Here is a 12057-nt window from a genome sequence, read left to right on the forward strand (position 1 = left end):
AATTTCTTTCTAGTGGATGGTGGCAAGGAAGTAGGAAGTCATCTAAAGACTTCATACCACTGACTGCAGAGATTATTGGAGAAATGACTGCCTGCTCCCACAGTACCTCAGGGCCCCCCAAGATCAAAGCCTGCAGTTCTACTCAAGCCTGCAGTTCTCTCAGAATTTCTTTCCTTTGGCTAAATTTTGAATGTTCCTAAAAGAACACTGTACTGGAGGACTGGCATTTTAAGGTGTCCTAAGTCATCTCTATCTTTAATGTGGATGAGGAGCATCTTGGGTCAGCGGGGGCTCTGATGGCAGCTGGAGGATAGAGGAAGAGAGTCTGTAATTAGGTAGCTCAGAACCCAAAGAGAGCTTCCACTTTTGATAGAAGCCCTCCAAGGACTACGTATAGGCGGTAAGTAACATTTTTGACATTAAACTTCCTCTCTCTTGCCAGTGGAGGTGCTCCCTGCTTTTAACTTTCAAATTAGAATTTTTTTTTTTTTTTTTTTATGGTAGCAGTGGAAAATTATGTAGGTTAGCAAAGTCAGGAGAGGTTGGAAAAACCCTCAAAAAAATACCAGGAAAGTGTCACCCAAACCCAACATATCTTTTTTTTTTTTTTAAAGATTTTTAAAAATCTATTTATTCATGAGAGACAGAGGCAGGCAGAGACACAGGCAGAGGGAGAAGCAGGCTCCATGCAGGGAGCCTGATGCAGGACTTGATCCCAGGACTCCAGGATCACGCCCTAGGCCAAAGGCAGGCGCCAAACTGCTGAGCCACCCAGGGATCCCCCCAACATATCTTTAAAAAAAAAACTAAATGCTAAAAGAATATGAGAGCCAAGAAAAAAGGCTCCTTGTGTAAACACACAGAAACACACACTGTGATATTTTCTCTGCCCTTTTTTTGTCCTATGAGGCCATCTTTTATGAAGGTCATCATTTATGAAAATCAATAACTTTAATTGTAAGGATGTCTCCTGAGGCAATGGGAGATAACATGGTAAATAAACACTAGCAATTGCTGAATCAAAGGAAGGAATATTCCAGAACACAATTAAGCCCAGCCTGGGTGCCCCCTTTTAATCAGATCCCTCACTCTCTATGGGGCTCACCCCTTGGCTTAGACTTAATTGAGCTTCTGCATTAAAGGCATGAGAGTTGAGTCTCATTTTGTTCTGTGTCTAATCATAGAGAAGCCATTTATTCCTTTTACCAATTTTCAGGACCTGTCCCAGGAAGTGTTGAGAATTGGATGTGAGTTGTAATTACTGATGTTATATGATTCTTTGCAATTTGCAAAGCACATTTATATGCATTGTTACATTTAGTCCTTCCAACCAGTCCACATCATTATTATATTATTATTGTTGCAATTTGGTACCTGGGGAAACCGAAGCTTGAAGAGAGCTTCTGTGGCTTATTCTGTGGCTCGTCTAAAATTATAGAGAAAGGGATGGCTTTTTTTAAGATTTTATTTATTTATTCATGAGAGACAGAGAGAGAGAGAGAGAGGCAGAGACACAGGCAGAGGGAGAAGCAGGCTCCATGCAGGGAACCTGACATGGGACTCGATCCCTGGTCTCCAGGATCACACCCTGGGCTGAAGGCGCTAAACCGCTGAGCCACCTGGGCTGCCCAAGGGATGGCTTTAAACTCAGGTTTCCTCCCCCAGATCCTGTCGCTCCACAGCTCACCTTGATTTTGGGGAGATGCCACTGTCTACCACTCCTCACTTTTAACTTTGTTAATAATAACTGGCAATAGTGACTGACATCTGGGATGGTCACATAAGGCTAGGCACAGCTCATTTCATCCTCCTAATCGAATGATACAGATTTTATAACTCAGCTTATTTTATGTTGAGTAAACTGAGGCTCGGAGAGGTTAGATATGTTATCCCAGGTGCAGAGCTAGAAAGTGATGGGGACAGGATTCAAATCGAGGCCTATTTGACTCCCCAGCTCTTAACCACATCACTATGACCCTGTTGTGTCCATTGGTTGATCTTTCAAAGTTTTCACCTCCTTCCAAATGTCAGATTCATAGAGCAGAGGCACACGGAGTGCTTGCAAGGGGAAAGAACAAACTATAGGCTTTAGGAAGACATGGAATGAACCATGGGTCTTCCAGGACTTATTCCAGTGGGAGACAAAACTGATCTGTGGAGCAAAGCTGTAATACCAGAGGCTTTAGTCAGGGGGGCGTGGAGCTCCTTGAGGGTGCAGGGAAAGCGGACTGACCAGCCTTCACTGAGGCAGTAAGTCCCTTATTAAGGGACTCACTGTGCATTCTCGACCCTGAGTCCTCCATTTTTATTGCAAGATGGGGTGCTTAACCCCCAGGCATCCTTTACTAATGACCTATGGCAAGGCAGAGGGGCAGTGTCACCAGCTGGGCCTGAAGCCAGCTGCCTGTTCTGAACACGACAGCACAGACTGAGGACTGTAAGACCCTCTGCTTGGTTACAGATACTCCAGGGCTGAGCAAATCCTGAAAGCTTAAGTTCAAGGTAAAGGCCATAATACACTTGGGTGCTACGTAGGCTTTGGCTTCAATTAAAACCAATAAAAATTCTCCCCAGCCACTTTTTCAACATAGTTAGCTCATTTCCTTGCTGAACGAGGCTGGCAGAGAGGTGGGGGAAGTTGGTGAGAGAAGGTCTGGGAACAAGACAATTTGTCCAACCCAATGAAAAGAAACCCTCTGAAGATTTGGAGGAGGTGGGGAATCCATGTGTCTTTCATCTTCCACCATTCCCTGGGGAAGCAGTAGGGCAATTTTCCTCCCTGTTGGGGCTCGTGGTTCTTAGCCCTGGCTGCCCATTAGAATCACTTGGGGGACTTTTTCAATCTCTCTCCATGCCTGGCACCTACCACCCCAAAATCTCTGGGGGTGAGGCCCAGGTACTGTAATTTTTATAAGTTCCCCAGAGGATATCACTGCTCTAGAATTCCATCATGAGAAACGAAGAACTGACATGAGTGTCCAATTAAACTTTCTACCATTCTGATGCATTTGGAAGGGAAACCATCATCGTAGGCCAATTTTAAAGATGGAAAGAGAGGCAGAGAGAGAAGTAATTTGTTAGGAGGGAGGGCTGGTGAGGGCAGGGGTGAGGTAGGAGGAGCCTCCTTTTCTTTTTGTTCTTGCACACCTTTTTTTCTGGTAGTGTATTACAGTATCAGTAGTTCTACAGCTTAGCTTCATATGCTCTCAGGCAGGAGGTCTCTACTCCTTTCCTGGAGTGACCTTTCTAATGAGAGCTCTACTGCTGTTTTAATGTGTTTCCCTAAGGAAAACCCATAGCTTTCTTTTCTAAATCTCAGCTCTTTGCAAGCCCAAGCAGGGGGTCAGGAGACGCCTGCATCTGTTTAGGAGGAGCCAGGGACCCCGTTTAGTGCATTCTGGACAGAGTGCAACACGTGCACACGCAGTGACAATGCATCAGTGAGCGTGGAATCAGGCCTAACCCGGTCTCAGCTTTCCATCCAGCTGTAAACCCAGCGTGTCTGCCACTGAATCTGTAACAGCTAATTCTTTTAGAACACAGAGCTAAATCTCCCAGGGGGCCCGGCCTGGAGAGGCTGCCTGAATTGCTGCCTGCTTAAAGGTGCACTCATGTTTCTTGATTTAACTGGGTCAGTTCAGTTGTTTATATCTGCCTTTCAATTTTAGGGCAGAGTCGGCTTCCGGGTGCTGGCAATTCCCAGAGAGCGTGGGCTCTGAGTGACCAGGGCAGGTGTTCAGTAACCCCCTGTGAGTATTATTTAATTTTGTTCCTCCCACAGCCTCACGGTTTATGTATGAGTTGTTATGTGACTGAGTTCTATTTTTAACTGCAAACATGCTCCGTTCAACTGGAATCATGTTCTTTAGACGCTGCATTATGCAAACTGGCTCCAGAGTTTGCCAGGAGTGCTAAACGAGACCGTGACAATTCTCAGCTGCAGTCACTGGGACCCCCACAGTGGGGCAGTGGTGCTAAGTAACCGTCCAGGTGCCACCCGAGGAGAAAGCCCTGTCTGGCCACTTTTATCAGCTTCTCTCATCTCAGGCTCCTGCCTAAATCCCAGAATAAAGCCTGTGGGCCTGGGGGGAGGGCATCCACAAGGCTGCTGGTGAAGAAGATTAAACTTGAAATAAATGGTAATGAGGCACCAGCAATGTAATGCTCATTGTAATGTATCTTCTCAGGTACTAAGCAGGAGCATCCGTGGTTTAGATGGAGGCCATCTGGTTGAGAAGCCACTGTCTGGTAGGTGTTCCTGTTGAGTCATTCATTATCCTAAAGGGAGCACATTAGATAAGTCCACTGGTGGGTTCCCAGGTTGTTTTCTCGGGGTAATCAGAGAGAAGTGGCTTTCAAGAATTGCACGAGCCAGGGGGTTTCTCTTTGACTTCTTCCAGAGGACTGGTGTCTGGCTTATCCAGGATGATCTAGAGAAGGGGCAGAGCCAGCAGCCTCGGAAGGGAGGATGTTGGTATCGGTCAGGATCCTTTGGTGACAAGCAAGAGAAACCAACTCTTTAAAAGAATTAACCTCCCTAAGAAGAAAAGGACTTTTTAGAAATTAAGTTCCATGAGTGTAGGGCTACCTCGTTCACAGCTGCCCCAACAGGAACACCTCCAGGACAGTGGTTTCTCAACTGAAGTGAAGCATCTCTCGAGGAGTTTTAGGTAGCAGGACTGGGGTCCCTGACAATTTCCTCATGACATTGCTGCTGAAATGAATGCTCTCCAGCTACTCTTATGTTTTTGGGTGTGTATGTATACCCATGCATCAAAATCCAGAGAAAGAGAAAGAGTGTATGAGAATTTTCTAGAGAAAAACAGAACCAATAGAATATATACAGAAAGGGGTGGGGGAGAGGGAGAGAGAGAGGAAGAGAAAGAGAGAGAGAGAAGGAATTAGCATATACAATTATGGAGGCTGGCAAGCCCAATCTGCAGGGTGGATTGAAGTTGGAGACCTAGAGCTGATGTTTCACTTCAAGGGCCATCAGGCAGGAAGAGCTGATGTTGCAGATGAAGCCCAAAGGCAGTCTACTGGATAATTCTCTCCTACTCGGGGGAGGGCTGGTCTTTTTGTTTTATTCAGACCTTCAACAGATTGGACAAGTCCCACTCACATATGATTAAAATGTTAGTGTCATCCAGAACACCTTAAATTAAAATGTTAGTGTCATCCAGAACAGAAATACCCAGAATAATGTTTGACCAAGTAGCTGGGCATCCCATGTGCCCAATAGACACATTAAATTAACCATCATAGAGAGGGAGGGGGAGAGAGAGAGAGAGCACATCTGACCTAATTTGAGTCACATGACCATCCCTTTGTCCAGTAGAATGCAGGTTGTTGGGCAATTCCAGAGACTTTGCACAATGGAGCTGAACTCATTTCCCAAAGGGAAAGGAGGGAGCTATTACCAGGAGAAAGGGGAACGGATACTAGGAAGCCACAAGACAACAGCTGGCTTGTCTTTAAGGAGAATCTTACTTCATCACTTGCTTCTGTGTGGGTTAGCACCAAACATATCTCCTTGCCTTGACTGCCTCTTTCAGCTCCTCTTCTCTGTGTGAAAGGGAGAGCAGCTAGGATGGGGAAAGAAATAATTTTTGTTCCTTTGCTCCTTTACATCCAGTCAGGAGTAGTGCTAGTTATTTGAGGGTAAACAATCAGCTCTGGACCTTTACTCTTAAAGGTTTGTTCTACTGCTTCAGTGCTCAAACGCTGGGTCACTGAAAAGTCTCCCCAAACTGTAGAGGGTGTTCATAAGACAGCTCTGTCCAGATGAATTTGAATCTGTTATATTCTGTGTATTTTCTTTCTTGTCTATTCTTTACCTAATGCAGGTGTCCTTTAGCTGTGGCCGCTGCTAGCTTGCGCAGTACCTTTGTGAAACTAAAATGGCATTCATTCCTCAATGCTTTACATCCATTGGTCAGAAATTGTCATAATGGACTGATTCTATTAGAACAGGATGCTGCAATATTCTAGAATATTGTCACAATAAGTATAACATGTATACAATGCCAATGATGCCTCCTCCCTAGATATGCCACTCTTGGGCAGTGTATGACCTGTTCACCCATAGATGGCAGGCCTTAATGATCAAGGAGAGAGGTAGGCCACTAGAGGCCAGGAAAGCACAATTTGTTTAGTGCTTGTGTGTGTGTGTGTGTGTGTGTGTGCGCGCACGCGCGCATGAAGAGGTGGGTGAGGATGTTCCTTTTCTTTGGGTTTTGATCAATAACTGAGCTGCTGATCAGATTTAAGACACACATATGAGCCTATGACTCCTCTAACATGACAAGTCCACCATACTCTTCCAAAAAACTGCCTGCCAGGAATTAGGGGCTTCTGTTCCTGGGAGACATACATAGCTCAGACCAGACCAGCAGGATGAGGCAACAGACAGATATCGCCATTCAAGGGCACATCTGCTGTGATATCCTTTTCAGAGGTTTGTAAACCTGCCTTCTGATTAGCATGAATGGATGCACTCATTGCAAATTTCATGGATTCATGATGGGGTAGCAAGATCAATAGTGTAAAATGAAAACAGATAAGATAAAAATAAGAGAAATTCTAATATGGCTTCTCCCCATATCTCAATGGATCATATTGTACACATCCTGAGGTAGGCATAGCCCACTTTGCGGACCACTGATCTAGAACGTTACCCCCCCTTACAGCACCTGTGTAGACTGCCCCTGAGCCTGGAGACATCATTATACTTCCTTACAACACAGTGGTCTCTTTGGTAGGGGTTGGCAAGCTGTGGCTCTCAGGCCATACTCAGGCTTGCTACCTGTTTTTATAAATAAAGTCTTCTTGGTACATAGCCACAGCTCATGTGTTTATGTGTTGTCCATGGCTGCTTTCATAATCCAATGGAAGAGCTGAGTAACTGCCACAGAGACCATTCTGTCCACAAAGTCTAAAATACTTATCTGACCCTTTATGCATATGAAATCCGACCCAGGCTCTGGGCAGTCAGTATCAATTATTTTGTGTTGGAAATGAAAGGTAAACCTTGTTTGCCGTCCCTGCTCTAGAGTTAGGCTAGTGTTTGAAGAATGGGTCACTGTGCTAAGGAGGTCAAACTAGGAGGCCTTGCCTTTTTTCCTGGGTATCTAATCGTTGTTAGCTTTGTTAGAAATCTAATCCATTGGTCACCAGGACGCAGAGAAGCAAGTGTGATGAACCTGGTCCCCTAAGATCCACGTCCTGCACAGCATGGCCAGCAGCATCCACTTCCTCCTCAGCTCCTCATCTCCAGGTGGATACGTGTCCTTGTGCACACGGTTAACATGAGCCACCCCACCAGAGGGCTGCAAAGACACTGCACATCACCACAGAGGCGTGCAAATCAGTGTAGAAATGTTTGAATCTCTCAAGAGGATTTTTTTTTTTTTTTTAATTTCAGGTTTGAGGTGGAGGATGGGGCAGGAACTGACATGGCTTGTTTCTGCTGACAATCCCCATCTCTAAAGACACTCCGTTATGCCTTCCTCTTTGGCTTTGGCCAACCCTTGGAAGGAGAGGGCAGAAAAGGAGTCAGAGCTGAGAAAGAAGGGAAAGAGAAAAGGCAGACAGAATGAGGGGGTAATTAAGTTCTGAAAGTGTTTGAATACATCAAGGAGGTGGAATTTGAGTCTTGAATTGTAATCAAGTGCTCCCACACTGCCCCCCCCTCCCCCCCCCTCCGCCCCCAGTCAGGTTCGGGCAACTGTCAGGTGAGGGCCACACAGGTGGTCCCTGTTGGGGCGGGGAGCGCTCTTAGATGGATTTGCCTGTGCGTCAGGAAGGCTCTGTGCTGGCGACCATGCGTCAGGGGCATGGATGCAGCCTGTAACCTCAAGAGCAGGCTTGCTTGCTATAAAAGCAGTGGATCCCCCAAACTCAGCGTTCCTGTGCTGTGGTGCATGCATGCTGCATGTGGAGTGATGCCGCCTGCCCGCTCCTGTGAGACTCAGGGTGAGGGGGGCCCACCCAAAGATGCTGATGTCCTGCAGGGTGCTGTGCTGTGAGTGGTAAGATCTCTTCTCCGACTTCTCCCTTCTCTTTGGCAACTTGCAAGAAACAGCCATGGGCCAACTTACTAGCTTGAAAGTAGGGTAAAACCTAAGTACAAACAGGGTGGACATTTGGTTTCCGGAAATGGACGCAAACAGGGCTTCTGTAAAGCTCTTTTTAAGGATTGACGTGGATCTCGAAGAGAAAATAGCGGGCCCTTCCCCAAGTTTGCTGTGTAGACTGTGATCTGGCAGCTATAAATGTAAGGGTTTGATTCATACTTTATAAATGTAGTTGCTTCCTGCACCTGTTACCCAGATCCCCTCCCTGTAGGGCTTTGGTGTGCTCTCAATTGTAAATATTAACCTGGCTCAAATGCTAACCTGCTGTGTGCTCTCCCTCCCCCAACCTAGCTCTCATCTCCACCCGTTGGTGATGAAAACCACTCCCCTTCGCACTTTTTCCTGTCACTGGGGAAGTGTGTGTTTGGGTACAAGTGAATTTCTCTCCCTCAATTCTGAGAGCAAGATGACCAAGGCATAACATTGGATGCCACATTAGAGCTAGCATTTTTGTGGCCTGGGGCCTGCATAGCCCAGGGTATATATGTTCCCAGGCGCTGAAACTGCCATGGCTTTGAACTTGTGTCTGAATGGCTCAGGACCTGCCTCTGCCAGGACACTTGCTATATGCCCCTTCTAGCTGTGTACCCAGCTTGCAAGTGAACTCTGTGAGCTTATTGGATGCATTGCCTGGGTAGTGCCACTAGATGGGCCTCTCACTATTTGATTTCCAGTAGTGGGGGGTGGGGGGGGGTGGTTTTACCCCAGAACTCAGGTCCTAAGCTTTATGTAACTGAGATTTCAGTACTACGTGGAAAAACTCTGGAGGTTCATTTGAGATGCCCTCACATTTGTATGTAGAGACAACCACAAAACCTAGATGTTGTTGGCAGAAGTGTATTTTAGCAAATTGTTCACCCAGGGGTGGAGTGAGTCCTGTTGGACTTCACTTGCTCAGGAGAGTGTCTTTTTGTACTTTGCACAAGAGTGCCACATGTCCTAATGCTGGCTCTGGTTTGGGGCCAGCAGGCCAAGAGAACCACAGAAGCCTCATGTTCCTCCCTTGCCCACCCCTCCCCCCCAAATTCCTCATCCAATCACTGAATCAACAACCACTCACCTTGAGATTCATTGTTAGATGAGTGAAAATGAAAACCTCACCTTGTTCTCTTGGGTTCTATTACTCACAGCTGAATGAAATTCCTTACTGATGAATGAGAAAATTAAGGAAAAGCTCTAAGTGAAGGGAAACAGGAGAAGCTTTCCTTCTGGGAGCATGGAATGGTGCGTCTGGCCTGGGTTGAGGTCCAGACCTGTTGTTTTATTCTGTGCCCCCTGAGCCAGTCACTCTATCCCCAAGTCTCAGTGTCAAGACGACTGTGCTCTGAATCCTCCTGTCCCACCCCACGTTGTGATATCCCCTGTGTTCTGCCTTGGACTCTAGGCCCTGGGTGTAATAAGGACAGGAGATTTTTCACCCTCCCTCATGGAATTTACAGGTTGGGGGCATAAGAATTACCTCACTGGTAGGATGGGCACGTTTCCAGAAAGAAACAAATACTTTAGCTTGTTTCATGGATATTGGAGCTCAGAGTCTGATGACAATTGACCAGTCCCTTTGCAGCAAAACCAGTGGAAATCCAGAGAGGCTTAAACCTATTTCATTTCAAAGGACATCTTCTCCCAGTCAAACATGGTGGAAAATCCCTGATAACAATGAGGGATTTTAGGCTAGATTTTTATTTTTTCTGCTGGTTGTTTTTGACGTTTATTCTAACTCTATTGTGAATTCTAACACTTAAAGAGAAAAATATAGTACCTACAATATGTACTTTTTTAAAATGTAAAATAAGCCCCTATCAAGTCAAGAAATGAAATACTGTTAGCACCCTGGAACTCGCCTGCATATCCTTGTCAGGTGCAGTTCCCCCTTTCAAAGGTAATCACTGTCCCTACTTTTCTGGTCATTCGCTTCTTTGCTTTTCTTTTAAATTTTACTACATAAATGTACATCCATGGACCCCCTTTAAAAAAGAAAACTTGTTGCTGAAATTTATAGAAATAGACCCATGCAGTATGTGTTATGTCCGGCTTCTTTTACTAACCTAATGTTTGTGAAATGCCTTTATGTTGTTGCACACAACTGTAGTTAGCTCATTGTCACTGTTGTATTTTTATTGTATGAATAGTCAACTGATTTTTACAAATGCACTTAATTGTGGATGTTTACTTGTTACCAGTTTGGGGATTTTATGAATACATCTGCTCTGAGCATTCTCAAGCATGTCTGCCTGTACATTTGAGTAAGGTAGATACTTCGGATTAGAATTGCCAGGTCATAGTCTATTTTCCTTCAACTTGACTGTATGATGCCAAAGTGATTCTGTTAATTTATGCCCTCACCAGCTGTGCCTGAGAGGTGTCAGTGCTCCACGTGCTCATCAACACTTGGCGATGCTAGTCTTTGCAAAGTTAGTTTTTCTGTTAGTATCATGGGAATATAATTGTGTGAGAGTGTTTTTTAACCTGATATTTATCATTAGATTGATTTTATTAAAAATTTCAAACATCGGGGCTCGGTTGGTTAAGGGTCTGTCTTCAGCTTAGGTCATGATCCCAATTGCAAGAGCCCCGTGTCAGGCTCCCTGCTCAGTGGGGAGCTGGCTTCTCCCTCTTCCTCTGCCTGCCATTCCCCTTGCTTGTGATTTCTCTCTCTCTCTCTCTCTCTCTCTCAAGTAAATACAATTTTTGAAAAAAATTTCAAACATAAAGAATAAGAGAGCACCCACATACCTATCGCTAAGTCAATAACTATTAACATTTTGGTATATTTGCTCTTTTATCCAAATCTGTCATCTGTTTTGTGGGTGTGAATTGTATGAAAACAGCAGTTGTGAGGACACTTCCTTTTAAATATTTCAACATAACTCTGCTAAGAAGGATATTTTACTATTTAACCACAATAAAAAAAATTAATTAACGTTGTATAACATTTAGTACCTAGTCAAATTTCCCCAGTTGACCCAAAAATGTCTCTTTTTTTTTTAAAGGATTTTATTTATTCATGAGAGACACACAGAGAGAGGCAGAGACACAGGCAGAGAGAGAAGCAGGCTCCATGCAGGGAGCCTGATGTAGGACTTGATCCCAGGTCTCCAGGATCACGCCGTGGGCTGAAGGCGGCGCTAAACTGCTGAGCCACTCAGGCTGCCCTCAAAATGTCTTTTATGGCTAGTTTTTTGAAATCTGGATTCATTCAAAATTTAGACATCACATTTAGTTGTATCTTTGTCTCTTGTTTTCCTGACCCTGACCTTCTGAAAAGGCTGGGTCAGTTGTCCTGAGGCCTCATGTTCTGCATTCTTGGTGTTTCACTGGCATCTGGTGTTTCCCATAGGCTGAAGTTGGGCTAATGGCTTCCTTAGGTTAGTCTTGTGATTTTAACTCCTGCCTTTGGCTTTCTAATGGGATTGAGCACTTTTTCATACACTTACCTGTTGGATGTTTTCTCTGATGATGTGCCTGTTTTTCTACTGCTGTCTCTCTTTATCTTGATTTGTTAGAGGTGTTTTGTTTTTTTTTTTTTTTTTAAATTCTGGATATGTGTGGAAACGTATTCTCCAACTCTATGGTTTGCTTTCTTATGCTTGTGAAAATGCTTCGAGTAGAAGTTCTTACATATAATGTCTTCTTTATCAATCTTTCTGTGACATGTTACAGAAAACTTTCCTGAACTGGGGTCAAAAGGATATTCTTCTAGATTAGATCCAATTGTGAAAAGCAACTGAAGGGAATAAAATCTTCCCGGAAGAGTTTCTGTGTATGGAGTGAGGCATAGGCCAGGTTTCATTTCCTCCCTACAAAACTATTTATTAAAAAGTGTGCTTTCCCTAGTACTTCAGTGTTACCTGCAACATAAGCCCAGGGCCCCTATGTGCTTGTCTGTTTGGAAGATCTCCATTCTGTCTGTTGGTCTATTTTG

At 44.7% G+C, this 12057-nt stretch overlaps 1 long non-coding RNA gene across 8 annotated transcripts in view; it reads left to right on the forward strand.

Moving 5' to 3' along the window:
• LOC144292960 (uncharacterized) overlaps positions 1–12057 on the forward strand; it is a 147753-nt gene that overhangs the window by 14083 nt on the left and 121613 nt on the right. For all 8 annotated transcript variants that reach the window (XR_013360379.1, XR_013360383.1, XR_013360377.1 and 5 more), the window contains 2 exons: positions 3669–3749; positions 4188–4248. This is a non-coding gene — a long non-coding RNA (uncharacterized LOC144292960). The remainder of the gene's footprint in view (positions 1–3668; positions 3750–4187; positions 4249–12057) is intronic.

The sequence above is a fragment of the Canis aureus genome, chromosome 21, assembly GCF_053574225.1.
Source record: "Canis aureus isolate CA01 chromosome 21, VMU_Caureus_v.1.0, whole genome shotgun sequence".
Lineage (NCBI taxonomy): Eukaryota > Metazoa > Chordata > Mammalia > Carnivora > Canidae > Canis > Canis aureus.